General features: G+C 44.2%; 1 protein-coding gene across 1 annotated transcript in view; it reads right to left on the bottom strand.

The window, feature by feature from the left end:
* DOCK2 (dedicator of cytokinesis 2) overlaps window positions 1–17,941 on the bottom strand; it is a 417,766-nt gene that overhangs the window by 182,492 nt on the left and 217,333 nt on the right. The window lies entirely within an intron of this gene.

Below are 17,941 nucleotides of genomic sequence, written 5' to 3'. Positions count from 1 at the left end.
CAAAGTCAAAGGCCTCCCCAGACCTGCTCCAAACTCAAGTCTCCAAGTGGCTCTGCACAGCCCAGGACAGAAATTCATATTCTCCATTACTGATCTTTTTGGCCCCTCTAGCTATCTGCAGATCCACTTGAGGAGGGCAAGACTGGCTCGTTTCTGACACACACGAGGATCGTAGCCATTGATTTTGGTGCTGACTTAGCATCATGTTTCTAGGTGGTAGGCAGGCTCTCCCACCAAGGTCTTATTATATCTGCCTCTGCAGGGAGAAAGCCAGGAATACTGGCCCCATTCATGGACAGTGGAATAGAAGGCTCATTGCAGGGTGCCAGCCACTCTCAGGATCGGAAGCCCTTTTTCTACCTAATGAGCCATTCTGTGTGGGCATCCTCAATGCAAGAGTAGGTGTGGTTCAGTTTCCCTTAGTTCAGTTCAACAGTCACTTTGCCATCACCATCCTTGTTGCTAACACTTACTAACATCTATTAGATGCCTAGCACTCTGTCTCGTCATCTCTTTCCATCCACACATCAGCCATTTGAGATAGGTCCCTTTTACTCACCATTTAGCATCTTATATAATTGGAAACCAAGACACAGAGAGCATACACCATTCACCCAAACGAGATTTAAACCCAGATCTATCTGACTCTACAGCCTGAGTCCTTAACCACTGGGCACTACTGTTGAAATCACCATTCTACCACCTTTCATTTCTTCCCTGTAGCCTCTGTGGTTGCTTAAGTTTTCCATCTGATCATCTCACTTACTGCTTCCTATAATCACAGGGATTGGCAGACTATGGCCTACATCTCATCCACTCCCTGTTTGTGTAAATAGGGTTTTACTGGAATACCACCAGGCTCATTCATTTATGTATTACCTATGGTGTTTCCGTGTTACAATGGCAGAGCTGAATAGTTGTAACAGAGACCTCCAGAGCTGCAAATATTTACTATCTGACCCTTGATAGAAATAGTCTGCCAACCTCTGATACAACAGATAAGGCAAACACTTGCCAAAAGCTTACCTTTTATTATCTCATTTAACACATACTACAATTGCGTGTGTGTGCGCACGCACACATGCGCACGCATGCACATGCACAGGGTACTCTTATCAATCCCATTTTACAGATAGAGAAACTGAGGCTCAAAGAGCTCACAGCTAATAAATCATAGAGCCAGAATTCAAACGCAGGCTGTCAGGCTCCAGAGCCCATGCTCCTAGCCATATGCTACAGCTGTCTGCTAGGAGCCTGGCACTGTGGAGGCACTGGTCATACATGCTGAGCAGGATATGGCCCTGTCCCAAAAGAGCCCCAGTGAGGGAGGAGATGATGGCAGTCCAGCTGATGAATGCCTGGATGGAGGACAGCAGGGCTGGGGCTGTGGGAGCCCTTGCTTATGTGCACTTGCTTATGTTGATGGCAGATGGGACACACAGGAGGTTGGTGACAAGTGACACAGTCACTTCTGACAAGGGGAACATTTCCTGAAATCTGCTGACAATTGCTTGGCCAAATGATTTGCTAATAGTCTTTATCTTAAGTAATAATTTAAAAAGGGATTTGGTTGCTCTAGCCAGCCTGCTCCTTGATTTCTAAGGGAGCAGATCTGTAGGAAATGGGTTTTGTTACAGCTGTTAATCTACATTCAAGGGAGAAAAGCTCATCTCATCTTTGGAGAGTCTGCTCCTATATTACATGGACTTGGAAAATATGAAAGTGGCCTGGGGTGCAGGAGTCACCTCTACTCTCCCTGGCAGTGCCATGAACCTCCCCACTTGGCCCTGAAAGTTTGGCTGTCCAGACAAACGTTTGCATGGGCAGGGAGCTCACTACCTCACAGCCAGTTCACCCTACTGTTGGGTTACTTGAGTTTGGGGGAATTTTTACCTTTAGCTGAAACTTAGTTTGCATCCTTGAGGCACTCAACCAAGGAGTTCTGATCCCTTTTTTCAGAAACATCACAGAAAAATGCTGCCCCCACCCCCCCACTTGACGGGGTAGTGAAGTCTTCACCTGGAACCTATTTCTCTTATATGGGCTAAAGAACTCACATTCCTTCAACCAATTTTATCGTGATACTTCCCAAATCTCATCAGAATTATCTTTTCTATGGGAGTTTAGGCCTGAAATTTTAGATTTGAAAGAAATTTTTATAGTGAATATTCTTATGGTAAATTTTTCTTAGAGCTCAAAGCTATGAAAAAGGTCATTACTTGTGATGAAATGACCTATTTTATGCACTACGTAATGATAATGACATGTCCCACGGGGTTTCCCTTTTTGCCATGGTTTACGAGGAAGCTCACACCAAAGTTTACGCTCAGTTTTTCTCCTCTTTCCTAACTCTGTTTTTTGCTTCCTATCTTCTGTTAGTTACTATTGCTTTTAGTTTTATGATATCTGCTTTTTTATGGTAAACTACCACGTGCATTCACTTCTGTATCAGTCAGTTCTCACAACCACTGAGTGTAGGAGGTAGGAGATGAATGACAAATGCATGTGTTTCATAGATGAGAGTTTGAGCAGCATGTCTGGTGAGTGACAGAAACCTTTGTTGGTTCTCACACTTTGGTGGTAATGATGATGATGATGATGCCAAGGGTCATGACACTAGTAATGATAACAGGAGCCAACATTTATTCAGTGCTCATGGCCTCCCCTGAATGCTTTACAAGTGTAATTTCATTTCAACCTTACAGCCAACTTATGAACTAATGTTATTAGCCACGTATTACAGATGGAGAAACCGAAGCACAGAGAGGTTAGGTAATTTACCCCAAATCATAGATTCAGAAAATGGCAGAGCCAGCATCAAAAGCTAGGCAGTCCATCTTCAAAATGTATGCCCTTGTCCACCGTGCTATGCTACCTAAATGATCTGACCACTCCAAAGCGCTCCCCATGGATCCTGGTATTTCAGATGAAGACAGCCATTCATAGCAACTCTGGCCTGTGAGGTTGTGGACCCCGTTCTAGGGGATATTGAGGTGAGCTTTAGGGAGCTGCTCACCGCCCCCCCCCCCCCCCCCCCCCGCCTCACACACACACACCCAGCAGCAGTGTTTCTGGCTCCCTCTTCCTGCCCCAGTGCTCTGGGTGCTCTCCCCAGGCCCTGTGCCTCTGTGCAGCAAGCCAACCTCCAACACAAGACCAGCAGGAATTGTGGAGGGTAGCCAGGGCCTGGCTTGAGACCATGTCATTTTTATAAAGGTCTCTGTTCAAACACGACAAGGGCAGGGGATGGGGGTGGTGGCAATCAGGGGACAATGTCCAGGCCAGAAAATAGGAAAGAAGGAAGGAAGGAAGCCAAGAGGTCTGCTGGCTGATCCTTACTATACCTATTATGTGCCAGACACTTCATGACATAAGCCAAATCTTCTTCTCATTCTAAAATGAGGAAACTGAGCTCACAGAGGTCGGGTGACTTGTTCTAGGTCATTCAGCAAGTGTAGGTGTGAACATGTGAATAACTCTTTATTAGGAAAAAGGCCACACCAAATAATTATAAGTATTCAGTTCCAGCAGACGGAATACCACCCTTACTCCTGGGGGCTATGGTTAGAGTTGCGGCTATGGAGAGAGGGCAGGGGCCCTGGTGGCTGGAGTCTGGGGAATGCATGGGGCCCTGGGGGAGCTCTCAGCAGGATAGGATAATGAATGCCAGGTGCTCCTCTCCAGGCTAGGGGCAGGGGTGGAGACTCGGGGGACTGCAGGTGGCTAAGAGTGAGGACCCCTGGGCCCTGGGAAAGCAGTCTGCCCAGCTCAGTGCTTTTCTCCATCTCCTGCCCTGGAGGGTAAGAAGGGGGCTGAGGCTGCCTGGCTCTCTCTGCCCACATGCCCTTCCCCTTGCAAGAAGGAAGGGAGGGAATGAGGAGGGAGAGGAAGGCAGAGAAGAAAAGGAGAAAGAAGGAGGAGGAGGGAAGATGTTTAAATACGAGCTTTCATCCTTTTTCTTTTTTTCGAGCTTTCATCCTTTTGTGATTTGACCAATATCAGTATGCCACAGGGCATCCTTGTCATTAGGCCAACACTGTGGGCCCATCAAGTGAGAGGCAGTGAGAGGTGCCCTCGCCCACCTGTGACTTGCAAGGGAGGCAGATGGGGTTTCACAACTAGCACTGGCGGGGACCATACGGGAAGCCAGAAGGGGACACTGATTCCAGCAATGGTCTGAGGTGTCTGCACCAGAGGACCGGGACACAGTCAGAGAGGAGGAAATGAACAACAAAAAAGCCACAGAGACATCTGTGTTCCCTTGGGAAACACCAAGCCTCATGGAGAACACGAAAACCAGAGGAGACATTTGACAGCATTTTCTCCTTAAAGTTCACTTTTATTACTTCACTTCATTCCTTAATGTTACTTGAGATTTGCCACAGCTCCCAGCAGGCACTTTCAAACCCTGGGATTTTGTCCTCTGTCCCCTGTGTGGGCTGGGGCCCAAGGCATCATGGTAATCGTGATAAAAATGAGAACAACGGAAGCCACTGTTTTTGAGCACCTACTACATGCCGCACATGCTACAGGCTGGGTACACCGTTTGCTCAGCTCAGAATCGAGGGATGGGCTCTTTAACAGCACCGGAGTCCTGCGCAGTCTGCAAACTTCTGGCTGCCACAGAGTTCTCGGTTCATCTGTGATTAGATCAGACCATAAACTTCCCACCCTTCCCTTCTCCTTGTGAAAATTCTGCAGTGCAGGCAGGGATCCAGCAGCGGGAAAGCCTTCACTGCAGCTGCCTGCTAATGCTTTGCGGTACTGGGGTGGGTGGAGTGCTGCAGAGTCCACGGCCTGACAATTGTCCCTGCTGGGTCTGTGGTGCGGGTCCCCGACAAGGCCGTGCTGTGGGCCACTTCTGCTGGCCTTCACCCAAGGCCCCTCTGGTGGGCGCTGGTCTTTCTCCAGCCCCAATGGACATTCCCTGATCTCAAAAGTTTTGAGGTCGCTTTGGTCATACCAGACCACTCTCATCTTGGGTAAATCTCTCCCCTCCCTTCCACAATTTCCTCATCTGCAGAATGGGAGTGATCATGTCTGGTCTTGGCAGAAATTGGTGTGAGGCCCAAATGGGCCAGTAAATCTGAAAACATTTTGAAAAAACCTTAGCATTTCTATTAAAGACCAAAGGGTCACTGGAGTCATTCTTATTTCTAGTATAAGTACTAGAATTTTAATCAACCAAATGCACTTGGCTGGTTTACACAGGAGTGTAGGTCCCTTTGGAATGGGGAGACTTTTCCTGCTTTATTCATAACAGCTTCAGACAATTACAGAATGAGATTACCAAGTGTAAACTCAGACTGATTAAGAAGGAAACAGGTGCCACAAAACCAAAGAAGGTCGTGCTGACATGGGGAAGGAGTTTCCTGCCTTCTTTTGCTGTAGCTGATCCCTCCCCCCAAATTGAAACAGGAAGTATGGACACCTCCACCTTGAAAAGGAACCTAGACGTGGCCTAATCCAACTCCATACCCTATGAATGAGTCCATTTAAATAACGCAAATCACTGTTGCCCAGCTTCTTGCTGGCTTTCCTGGACTTGAGCTGATGGAGGAGAGGACTGAGATGTAACCACTCAACCCTGTGCCCCACTTTCATCTGACACAGAGTTACTCCTCTGATGACAAATACAAAATGGTCCAGATTCTTCTGCATGTCTGAGCAGGCAGCTCCCCCAGTGTCAGGCCTCGGGAAGAGGAAATCAAATTCTTTAAAGTCCAAAGAGTATAACCTTAAAAATGGTAAGAAAACGTCCCCAGTGATGTAGTGAAATAAAATGCAGTGAGAGAGATCAGAAAATCTTTCTGGAAAAAATTCAAAAGGCCGAGTAAAATACCGAGATATCTCATCAGACTATTGCTCTTTCCTTTGTGAGAAGAAGCTGGAAGAAGTGACCAGCAACTGCATCTGAAGATAGTAACACTTCTACCCTGGAGAGAGCAAGCTTGGAGGTGACCTTTCTGATGTACCAGCAGGAACAGCTAGTGCCTCTAGCTAGGGGATGTGCGGACCAGAGGACTGTCCCTGCAGGGCAGGTACCCTAAGGTTTGTAGGAGAAGCAATTCCAAGGGATACTGAGTTCCCACCCTTGACACTGAACAGCCAAAGGAATGAATCGCTGACCCACAAGCTCTTCTTAAAGATGCAAGGGAGAATGAGAAGGCAAGAGAAGGGGCTGGAGAGGAAGAAAAGAAAAGGAGAAGGGGACAAGGATGAGGAAGGAGGGTGTGATAAAGACAATGCAAGAGAGGTGTCAGGGCAAAGAGAGCTGGGGGGAGATGGAGAGGGAAATCGGGAGGAGGAAAAGGGCAAGAGAAAACAGAAAAGAAGGAGGAGGGGGAAGACAGAAGAGGGAAATAAAAGGAGAGAGGAGAGGGAACAAAGGAGGAAGGCTTCGCTGGATTTGTAACATTTTCTTTCTGAAGCTAGGCTGTAGGTTCACAGTGATTGCTATGTTTGCTGTACTCTCCTCTGTGCTGTTTTGCATGCCTGAAACATTTTATAATTTAAAAAAGGAAGAGAAGGGAGAAGAAAGAGAATAAGAATAAAGAGGCGAGAACCCAGGGCATGCAGGTCCACAGGGGCCTGGTTCAGGTTCTTCTCCACGAGTACGGCGGCTCCCATGGCATTTTGGGTTTTACCCCACTCATCTTGGGGAGGCTTCTGCTCGTCCTGGAAGAGAGGGCGGCCGCCGCACTGGTTCTGCATTTTCAAGATGCTCGGCGCCCTCATGGTTCTCCTCAGCCAATTCCCAGAACAGTGGTCCATGCTCTCCAGAGCCACATCGTCAAAACAGAAGCCCAGAGCGAGCTGTGTGGCTGACAGCCATTAGACCATTAGCGAGACTCATCAAGAAAAAAAGGGAGAAGACTCAAATCAACAGAATTAGAAAGGAAAAAGGAGAAGTAACAACTGACACTGCAGAAATACAAAGGATCATGAGAGATTACTACAAGCAACTATACGCCAATAAAATGGACAAGCTGGAAGAAGTGGACAAATTCTTAGAAAAGCACAACCTTCTGAAACTGAACCAGGAAGAAATAGAAAATATAAACAGACCAAACACAAGCACTGAAATTGAAACTGTCATTAAAAATCTTCCAACAAACAAAAGCCCAGGACCAGATGGCTTCACAGAAGAATTCTATCAAACATTCAGAGAAGAGCTAACACCTATCCTTCTCAAACTCTTCCAAAATATAGCAGAGGGAGGAACACTCCCAAACTCATTCTATGAGGCCATCATCACCCTGACACCAAAACCAGACAAAGATGTTACAAAGAAAGAAAACTACAGACCAATATCACTGATGAACATATATGCAAAGATCCTCAACAAAATACTAGCAAACAGACTCCAACAGGACATTAAAAGGATCATACACCATGATCAAGTGGGGCTTATCCCAGGAATGCAAGGATTCTTCAACATACGCAAATCAATCAATGTGATACACCACATTAACAAACTGAAGGAGAAAAAACATATGATCATCTCAATAGATGCAGAAGAAGCTTTTGACAAAATTCAACACCCATTTATGATAAAAACCCTCCAGAAAGTAGGCATAGAGGGAACTTACCTCAACATAATAAAGGCCATGTATGACAAACCCACAGCCGACATCGTTCTCAATGGTGAAAAACTGAAACCATTTCCCCTAGGATCAGGAACGAGACAAGGTTGCCCACTCTCACCACTATTATTCAACCTAGTTTTGGAAGTTTTAGCCACAGCAATCAAGAGACAAAAAAGAAATAAAAGGAATCCAAATCGGAAAAGAAGTAAGATTGTCACTGTTTGCAGATACACAGAGAATCCTAAAGATGCTACCAGAAAACTACTAGAGCTAATCAATGAATTTGGTAAAGTAGCAGGATACGAAGTTAATACACAGAATTCTCTTGCATCCCTATACACGAATGATGAAAAATCTGAAAGAGAAATTAAGGAAACACTCCCATTTACCACTGCAACAAAAAGAATAAAATACCTAGGAATAAACCTACCTAAGGAGACAAAAGACCTGTATGCAGAAAACTATAAGACACTGATGAAAAAAATTAAAGATGATACAAACAGATGGAGATATGTACCATGTTCTTGGATTGGAAGAATCAACATTGTGAAAATGACTCTACTACCCAAAGCAATCTACAGATTCAATGCAATCCCTATCAAACTACCAATGACATTTTTCACAGAACTAGAACAAAAAATTTCACAATTTGTATGGAAACACAAAAGACTGCGAATAACCAAAGCAATCTTGAGAAAGAAAAACGGAGCTGGAGGAATCAGGCTCCCAGACTTCAGACTAGACTACAAAGCTACAGTAATCAAGACAGTATAGTACTGGCACAAAAACAGAAATATAGATCAATGGAACAGGATAGAAAGCCCAGAGATAAACCCACACACATATGGTCACCTCATCTTTGATAAAGGAGGCAAGAATATACAATGGAGAAAAGACAGCCTCTTCAATAAGTGGTGCTGGGAAAACTGGACAGCTACATGGAAAAGCATGAAATCAGAACATTCCCTAACACCATACACAAAAATAAACTCAAAATGGATTAAAGACCTAAATGTAAGGCCAGACACTATCAAACTCTTAGAGGAAAACATAGGCAGAACACTCTGACATAAGTCACAGCAAGATACTTTTTGACCCACCTCCTAGAGAAATGGAAACAAAACCAAAAATAAACATTTGGGACCTAATGAAGCTTAAAAGCTTTTGCACAGCAAAGAAACCATAAACAAGACGAAAAGACAACCCTCAGAATGGGAGAAAATATTTGCAAATGAAGCAACTGACAGAGGATTAATCTCCAAAATATACAAGCAGCTCATGCAGCTCAATATCAAAAAAACAAACAACCCAATCCAAAAATGGGCAGAAGACCTAAACAGACATTTCTCCAAAGAAAATATACAGATTGCCAACAAACACATGAAAGGATGCTCAACATCACTAATCATGAGAGAAATGCAAATCAAAACTACAATGAGGTATCACCTCATACCGGTCAGAATGGCCATCATCAAAAAATCTACAAACAATAAATGCTGGAGAGGGTGTGGAGAAAAGGGAACCCTCTTGCTCTGTTGGTGGGAATCTAAATTGATACAGCCACTATGGAGAACTGTATGGAGGTTCCTTAAAAAACTAAAAATAGAACTACCATATGACTCAGCAATCCCACTCCTGGGCATATACCCTAAGAAAACCATAATTCAAAAAGAGTCATGTACCACAATGTTCACTGCAGCACTATTTACAGTAGCCAGGACATGGAAGCAACCTAAGTGTCCATCGACAGATGAATGGATAAAGAAGATGTGGCACATATATACGATGGAATATTACTCAGCCATAAAAAGAAACAAAATTGAGTTATTTGTAGTGAGGTGGATGGACCTAGAGTCTGTCAGACAGAGTGAAGTAAGTCAGAAAGAGAAAAACAAATATCATATGCTAACACATATATATGGAATCTAAAAAAAAAAAAAAAAAAGGTTCCGATGAACCTAGGGGCAGGACAGGAATAAAAACACAGACGTAGAGAATGGACTTGAGGACATGGGGAGGGGGAAGGGTAAGCTGGGACGAAGTGAGAGAGTGGCATGGACAGATATACACTACCAAATGTAAAATAGATAGCTAGTGGGAAGCAGCCGCATAGCACAGGGAGATCAGCTCAGTGCTTTGTGACCACCTAGAGGGATGGGATAGGGAGGGTGGGAGGGAGACGCAAGAGGGAGGGGATATGGGGATATATGTATACGTATAGCTGATTCACTTTGTTATACAGCAGAAACTAACACACCATTGTAAAGCAATTATACTCCAATAAAGATGTTAAAAAAAAAAAAAAAAAAAGAATAGAGAGGCGGTAGATGGCAACCCTAACTTCCCTGGTTTCTTTGACAAATGCAATCTGAGGGCTGGAGTAGTAGAAGGGGAGCAGGAAGCTGGTCTTCTCCACTAGGTCTGGTTCTAAACGAGGTGCCAGACCCTGAACCTGATGGAAGCCAAGGTCCCTCCGTCTCTCTGCTGCACTGGAGAACAGAGGCCCCAGACCTGGCATCCAGTTCCACTTCTGCCTTCAACTCAGTATCACCTGAACAGCTCAACAGACCTGCCCTGCGCTCCTGCTCTGTGCCAGGGACCATTCTGGGGTCTGGGACACAAACCAGTGACCCTGTATTCTTAAGGACATTACAGGTAGAGGAGAGCTGCTCAGAGACTCAGTTTCCCCATCTGTACAATGAAAGGGTTTGTCTCAGTGGTTTTCGAAGTGGGCCTGCTTGGAACCCTAGGATTCCAGGGCGTGGCTCAGAGCGACTGGGGGAGCACTGCATTCCACACTTTTTTCTAGAACAGCTTGGCTTTATTCTGTCTTAGATATAGGGACCGGTCTTCAGCTTGGATTTGGAAATACGATTCCACGGCTAAAGGAGATTTGAAAACCACTGAATGAGATGCTCCTCAAGGTTTCAGATTTGAAAGTTCTCTGTGCTATTTCTGATTTTGTATGACTCTATAAGTCATTCACTCATTCATTCCTTAAATGTTTATTGAGGTTCCTCAATAAAAGGGACAAAGACAGACAATCAACAAATAAATAAGCACGCTAATAGACTAGGGCACAGCTGCACAGAGGGACATGGAGGATGGAGAGGGGGTTAGGGAAGGCAACCTGGAGAGGACATCCTCGGAGCTGAGGCTTGATGCGCAGAGAGACCAGCCTTGGAAAGATCTGGGGGAAGAGCAGTCCAGACCAAAGAAACGGCCAGTGCAAAGGTCAGATGACAAAGAATGAATCTGGCATGTCCAGGGCCGGGGGACCCAGGTCATAGAAAGCAAGGGGAAAAGTAGTCTGAGATGAGATGGGGTCAGGAAGGTAGGCAAGGTCAGATGATGTAGTTTCTAGAAGATTTTTGTAAAGAGTTTAGATTTTAATTTAAATTTGGTAGGCTACCTTTGGATGGTTTCAAACAGGGGCCTGATGTGATGTGATTACATTTTATAAAGATCACTTTGGCTGCTGTGTGGAGAATGGATGGTAAAGAGGGGAAGAATGGAGACCTCTCTTTCAGTGGTACGGATGGGAGATGATGGAGACCTGGTATAAATAGCAGAAATTGTGAGAAAAGGTCAAACATGGCACGTTGAAAAATGAGAAAAAGATTTCATGATCACTACAAATCAAGTATCTTTCTAGAGTCCAAATATATGAGTTTTGATCTTAAACTGGCCTTCTGGTTCCTAATTTGCCTCCAAGTACACTTTTGCTTAGTAATTCCAGATGGTAAAAAGAAAGCCAATTCCCTTTGACTCCTTGACCATTTGGGGGAAAGTGCAGATTAAGACAGACCCAAAATATTGACCAGCCCTCTGTTCCTTATTGAGAAAGCTGCTGGGGCAATTTTCAAATTGGAAAGCCGAATAAAGGCTTGGACTGCAAACATTAACTCTTTGATTTCAGGTGGGTATGCAGTAATGCTTGCCAACAGATTTGACCAAACAGTCAACTGAATACAGATGGAAGGGAATGGAAACTTTGATGGGAAGAACCACAAGACCCAGGGGTGGGAGATCAGATCCCACAAACTCAGCACTGTGCCTCCTACACTGGAGGATGTAAAAGGAGTATAAGACATATTCCTACCCTTTAAGGATGCATCCTCCAGCTGAGGAAACATGACCAACACATAAAATGGTTAGACAGCTGGCTGGCTAAATGGAGTGCGTGTGTGTGGCAGAGGATGGGTCAAGGGGTCTTGACTGGAGCCCTGAACCTGGCCTCAGGGGGTGTGGGCTCCAGTTCCACCTCTGTGACTTAGGACAAGCCATCTAACTCTTCTGGGTCTGACTGCTCCTCTTTGAAACAGGGGCAATGCTTCCCAACATTCCTAGGAGTGATTACACGGGATTTGAAAATTCTTTGTAAGCTGTAAAGTATGGTATAAATAGTAAGGGTTATTATTACTGACTCTAAGTTTAGAAGGAGAAAGGAAATGGCAAGGTGTAGGCAAACGGAGCCTTCTCTGAAAAACAGAAACATAATCAAGTACCTCCACTCAAACCCCACCAGTGACTCCCCATTGCCTAAAGCCAGGGTTGGCGTACTACGCCCTACTCCCTAGGCCAAATCTGTTCCATTGGCTGTTTCATAAACTTAAGTTTTACTGGAATACAGACACAGACATTTGCTGACATACTGTCTGTGACTGCTTCCTTGACACAACAGCAGAGTTTGAATAGTTGCAGCAGAAACCTTATGGCCAGTGAAGCTGAAATATTTACTATCTGGCCCTTTACAGAAAAAAAAAAAAAAACCAAAAAACTGCTGACTCCTAGCCCAAAGGACAAAGTTCAAGCCCCATTTGAAATGTAAAGCACCTCTGGAGCACCCTGATACAACAGGATTTGAATAGATGAAGTGAATCAAGTATTCTCCTCCAAGTCATCCCCAACTCTGTACCACTTCCCAGAGACCGATTCCATATGAAGTCGCATTACCAGGTCCCTTCTTAGTGTTACAATAGGGCTTAGGTCTTATTCTTCTTTGTAATCTCCACTATGTTTATCACAGTGCCCAGATCATAACAGGTTCTCAATAAAGTTTAACCAAATTGAATCTGAGTCATAAATAGAACAAGCAGTCTATACCAAGGGACATAGTTCATTCATCACGGAGAACTATTGAAAATATATCATTGATAATACATCATTGAAAGGAAAAGCAAGTTGGAAGTGAATTAATTTCTTTGCTCTTAATTAGTTACACAAATATTTATTCCATGCTAACTATAAAACTATCCCATGCCATAGAAGCTAAGGCAAATGAAAGTAGTATGGGATTATATTCATTCCTTTGACAAGAATTTACCTAACACTTGCTCTGTGTCAAGCTGCGGGTAGGGACCAGGGGCTCGAGTGGGCTGTGAGCACTTTCCTTTCTCAGGAAGCCTGCAGTCTAACCGAGGAGACTGCATGTCATCAGATAATCACTGTACAGGGAGACAAATGTAACACAAACATGGTACACACAGAGGTGGCAGGGAGATGGGCAGAATTCCTGGGAATGCCATCCTTGTATGTTCCCTCCTATAAACTTACCTGTAGTTTACTCTCCCAAGGGAAAGTGGATGGGCCCAGACCACTCACATGAGATCATAGTCTCCAGTTAGGTTCTATGTGAAAAGCTAACATTGACTGTGCCGATTACTTTATATAGATTATCTCATGTAGTCCTCACAACAACTCTATGTCGTTTCATGAAGGCCAAGTCACTTGTTCCAGGTCAATAGTCAGAAAAGTGGAAGATTCTAGTCCAAATCAATCAGAGCTAAAGCCTATGCACCAAACCCTCCACTGTATAGCCTAAATACATGTCAGAGAGGAGACCTGGGAGTCTATTCCAGAGAAAGTCTGAAGTTTAAGACCTACAGAGATAGTGCCAAGTACCTACAGAGATAGTACTAAGTACCAACTTCTGTACCTATTAAGTTGACACCAGTTTCATGAGGAACATCTGATATGGACCAAAGGCATGGTTGGAACATAAACAGTCGGTTTGTGTCAGTAAGTTAATAATCAAGGGAAGAGAGAATGAAGTATTGCAAAGATCAGCAATGACCCCCAGCCACTGCGCATGAAAGGGGTGACTGCAATCACCTCTAGGGAGCAATTCTGGACTCTGGCCAGGATACTCATTAAGCCCCAACTACCAAGGCTCAGGTAACTCCCTATCAACTAATGGCCAGCTGGGAGCGTGTGAGACCTGAGGCCTACAGAAGGTCCTTCTCTTTAGCCAGGTGTCCTCCTCGGGATGTGTCTGTGTAGAGGTCATGGTGGGCATTGCAGGCAAAAGAACTGGAATGTAAATATGCAATTTTTTAAAAGTGGAAATGTTTATATTTGCTAAGCTTCCTAGGTCATGTCTAGGACACAAGAATTTCCACTCTTGTGGAAGCTTAATTGTTTAAATTGTCACTTTCCAGTTTTCATTCTTTATCTGTACCAAATGTAGTATAAAACCAATAAACATGGAAAATGCCCAATCTTGAATAAATACCATAGCGAGAATAATGAGACGCAATTTCTCTCCCATTTTATTGGCAATGATGAAAAAATCATCAGAAACTGACCAAACACAGTGACAAAGAAGCCCTGGTGAAAAGACCTTCCTATGCAGTAATAGTAGGGTTGCCCATTAGTAGAACTTTCTGGAAGGAAAAGAGGTAATATCAACAAAATGTAAAATGCCTAGGTACCTTAATCCACTAATTCTTCTTCCAAGAAAATAATTAGACAAGTACTCCAAGGTTCACATAGCAAAACATGTTATTTACAGAATTATTAATAATACCAAATATTTAGAAACAACCTAAATATCCACAAAACGATATTATTTGAATAGATCATGGTATAACTAGACAACAAAGTGCTATTAGCCTACTTAAAAGGATGGTGTGAATCTATGTGCCATAATGTGGAACTTTCTCCATGTTGTTCAGTGAAAAAAAAGTCTTCCTGTAAACCTGCACGCATATGCAATGTGCCTACTATGAATGTGCAAATGTTGCACAGCAGGGCGCCTAGAGTGAACTTCACCAAACCATTGGTACATAGTGGCTCTTTCTGGGTGGTGAGAAATCAAGTGATTTTCCTTTCTTCCTTTCTTTGTTTATCTATACTATTTGAAGTTTTACAATGAACATGTAATAATTTAAAAATAGAAAACTGTTTTCAAAGATCAAAAGAAAACCTGTCAAGGATATACACATTTTCTGGAGAAAAAGCAGGGTGAAAACCAGAGTAATGGCTGACTTTCAGAAGGAAAATGTGGAGTGACTTTGAAACCTGCCTAACAGCCTGACAAGATTAGTCCTTTCCTAGGTCTGGAGAAGGCAGGAAATCCCAGTGGTTAGGAGCTTATGCTCCAGGGTCAGTCCTTGGGTTCAGCGGGTAAGTGACTTGTGACAAATTACTTAAGCTTCTGTGCCTCAGTTTCCTCATTTACAAAATGTATGACTGACAGCACCTGCCTCTAAGACTGTCATGAAGATTAAGGACAAGAGTAAATGAACAGCTATGACAATGCCTGGCACATAATCAATGTTCACTAGATATTAGCTCTTATGAAAACCAGCTTCAGGCAATCGTAGTCTAAGTGAGTTAACGTTCCCAGAATGAAGCACTAATGAACAGTTAAGGAGAGGGAGAAGGTAGAGGACAATTAAGCAAAGAAATCCACACGCGTAGACATATAAATATCTAGGCTCTGCAGCACAAGGGTTAAAGATATGGGTTGTGTGGTTTTAGGCATGTGACTTAACCTAGTAAGTTTTAATTGCTCATTCTGCAAAAGGGGGGTCATGTACAAAAGGCCATTTTAAGGATTAAATGCCAAGTGCTAACACAGTGCTTGGTAATAACAAGTTTTTAATACATATTTGCTAATCTTAATAAAAATAATTATTGTTGACTGTGAGATTAGGTAGTGGGCTCCCTGTCACTACAGGTATCCAGGCAGGCTTACTTATTACAGGAAGAAGATGATGGAGAGGGAACTTAGTCTTGGAAGGGGGGTGATGAACTACTGGATTCTTCCAGATTTAAAAATTCTGCTGTGGTTGAAACACAAAACTGATTTTAGAAATGGAGCTGTTTGGGATTGTTGTGTAGAGTGACCGGGGAGCCCTTCACCAACAGCGCCATCTCCCCAGAGTTACAGGGTGAGGCAGCTCACAGGCCAGCCCTGCTTTTCAGACAGAGGAGGCAAGTGTTCCCCCAGACTGCCCATTCTCTGTACCAGGAGTGGCTCTACCTGCTCTAGAAAAGCTGCAGATAGCAGTTCTACATGCTCTCCTGCATTCACAAAAAGGAAAGCTAATTGCGTGGTTACAACAGTATTAACAGCAACAGCAAGCCCACACTGATCACTTACTGTGTCCTGAGCTCTGCGCTGAGGGCTTTGCATGCCTTGTCTTATTACTTCCCCCAACAGACCCATGCATATGTCGTGTCTATGCTAGATGTGTCATCCCCATTTTACAGATGAAAACAATGAGGCTTGGAGGGAATAAGTATTGTCAAAAACCCTTCAGCCAGTAAGGGACAGGGGTTTGAACCCAAAATGTGAGGCGTAGTTGCAGGACCTCATGATAAGTTGACAACTCATTAGCATTAGATGAATCCTTTCCTCTTTCAGGACCTGCCACTACCTGTGCCAGCCCCACTGGGTCAGGTGGCCCTTCTCAAGGCAGCTGGGAGCTGGGAAAGCTGAAATTGCCATTGGCATTATCTAGTAATCCCTGGGGAGAGCAGAACACTGAGAAACAGGGCTTAAGCTGCACCCACAGAACAGCACCCCAAGCAGCAGGATGAAGAACATCTTGGGAGCAAAGCACCCGTGCTTAGAGAAGCCAGAGGTTTCGACCTTAATGATAAGGCCAAGTGCCACAGACAGAATACTCCCTCAAAGACATCCAAATACTTGTGGACTATTTTATCACTTTCATTTTCTTTTAATATCCTTTGGTCAACCCAAGCAGGCTTCAAACTTGCCTCATTCCACTTCTGTGGGCTCCCTCAGACTAGCAGCAAACAGGTTCACTTTGCCATGGCAAGGCCAGGGCACAATCTCCTGCATCTCTCCAGACCTGCACAGGTCCTCAAACTCTGTACTCAAATCACTAACACCATCTGCCCCGAATACCAGGAAGATCCCAAGGGGACAAAGTCATAACCTCATGGGCAAGAACATGGACTTGGGAGTCATAGACTCCTGGGTTCATGTCTCAGCTCCTCCACTGGGTACTTATCCTCTCTGAGCCTCAGTTTCCTCATCAGTCCAATGGGGATCATAATACCTCATAGTTTTGTTCTAAGGATTAATGAGATAACGTAATATTGGGAAAGCAGTGGGGCATAGAGGCTGAGAGCACAGGCTCTGGTGCCAGACTGTTTAAGTTCAGACGCTGGCTCTATCACTAACTGTGTGTCCTTGGGCCTCAGCATATTCAACTGTGATATGGGGATAATAAGAGTATCCACCTCTATAGGGCAGGGAATGAATGAGTTATGGCTTGGAAAGTGCTTAGAACAGCACCTGGTGCCTTGGTGACTACTTGGTAAATGAGAGTTGTTATGATTAATGCAAGTAAAGCCCACACCACGGTAAAGATAAGTGTTCAATAAATGGTAACTGTTATTATTACAAGGTACACTCTGCACGGAGAATTTTATGCACATTTATCTCCTAGAAAGCAATTAAAAAATGAAGACGTTAGGGGAAAATCTTGTCCTCTAGCAAATGTTTCAGTCCTAGCAGAGAGAATCCACCATCCTGTTGCCCTGGCAAGATACCTTAGGACCCCCATCCACCATTCCCAGGCTCTCCTTTGCTTTATTCAGCCATCCTCTCTTTCAGTAAATACTCATTAAGCACCCACAGAGAGCCTAAAGGAGGAATGGAAATACCTAAGCTGTAAAAAAAAAAAAATGGCTCCAGCTCCTGCCACCCTGGAGCTTACAGGGTAGTAGGGGAGATACACATTAAATAAATACATACACAAATGATTATTAAGGAAGAGCTACAATTTGTGTTAATGAAGAATGTGGTGAAAAGGTATAATGGGGGTCCTGATATGATGTGGCATCAGAGGTGTATGTGAGGGAGGAGTCATTAGAAAACTTTCGGGAGGAAGTGCCATTTAAGCTGGGACTTCGTGGATGAATAGGAGTTGGCTGGGGGGTGCCTGGGAGTGGAAGGAGGAAGAGATCCAGGCAGACAGGCATTTTGTTCCGAGGCCCTGTAGCCGCAAGGTGGCTGGCTAACTAGGCGAAAAGACACAAAGGTAGTAAGTTGACTTACCCCCAGACCATCCACTATCAAAGGCCCTCAGCTG

The sequence above is a fragment of the Eschrichtius robustus genome, chromosome 2, assembly GCF_028021215.1.
Source record: "Eschrichtius robustus isolate mEscRob2 chromosome 2, mEscRob2.pri, whole genome shotgun sequence".
Taxonomy (NCBI): domain Eukaryota; kingdom Metazoa; phylum Chordata; class Mammalia; order Artiodactyla; family Eschrichtiidae; genus Eschrichtius; species Eschrichtius robustus.
This window is presented reverse-complemented; position numbering and strand designations above follow the sequence as displayed.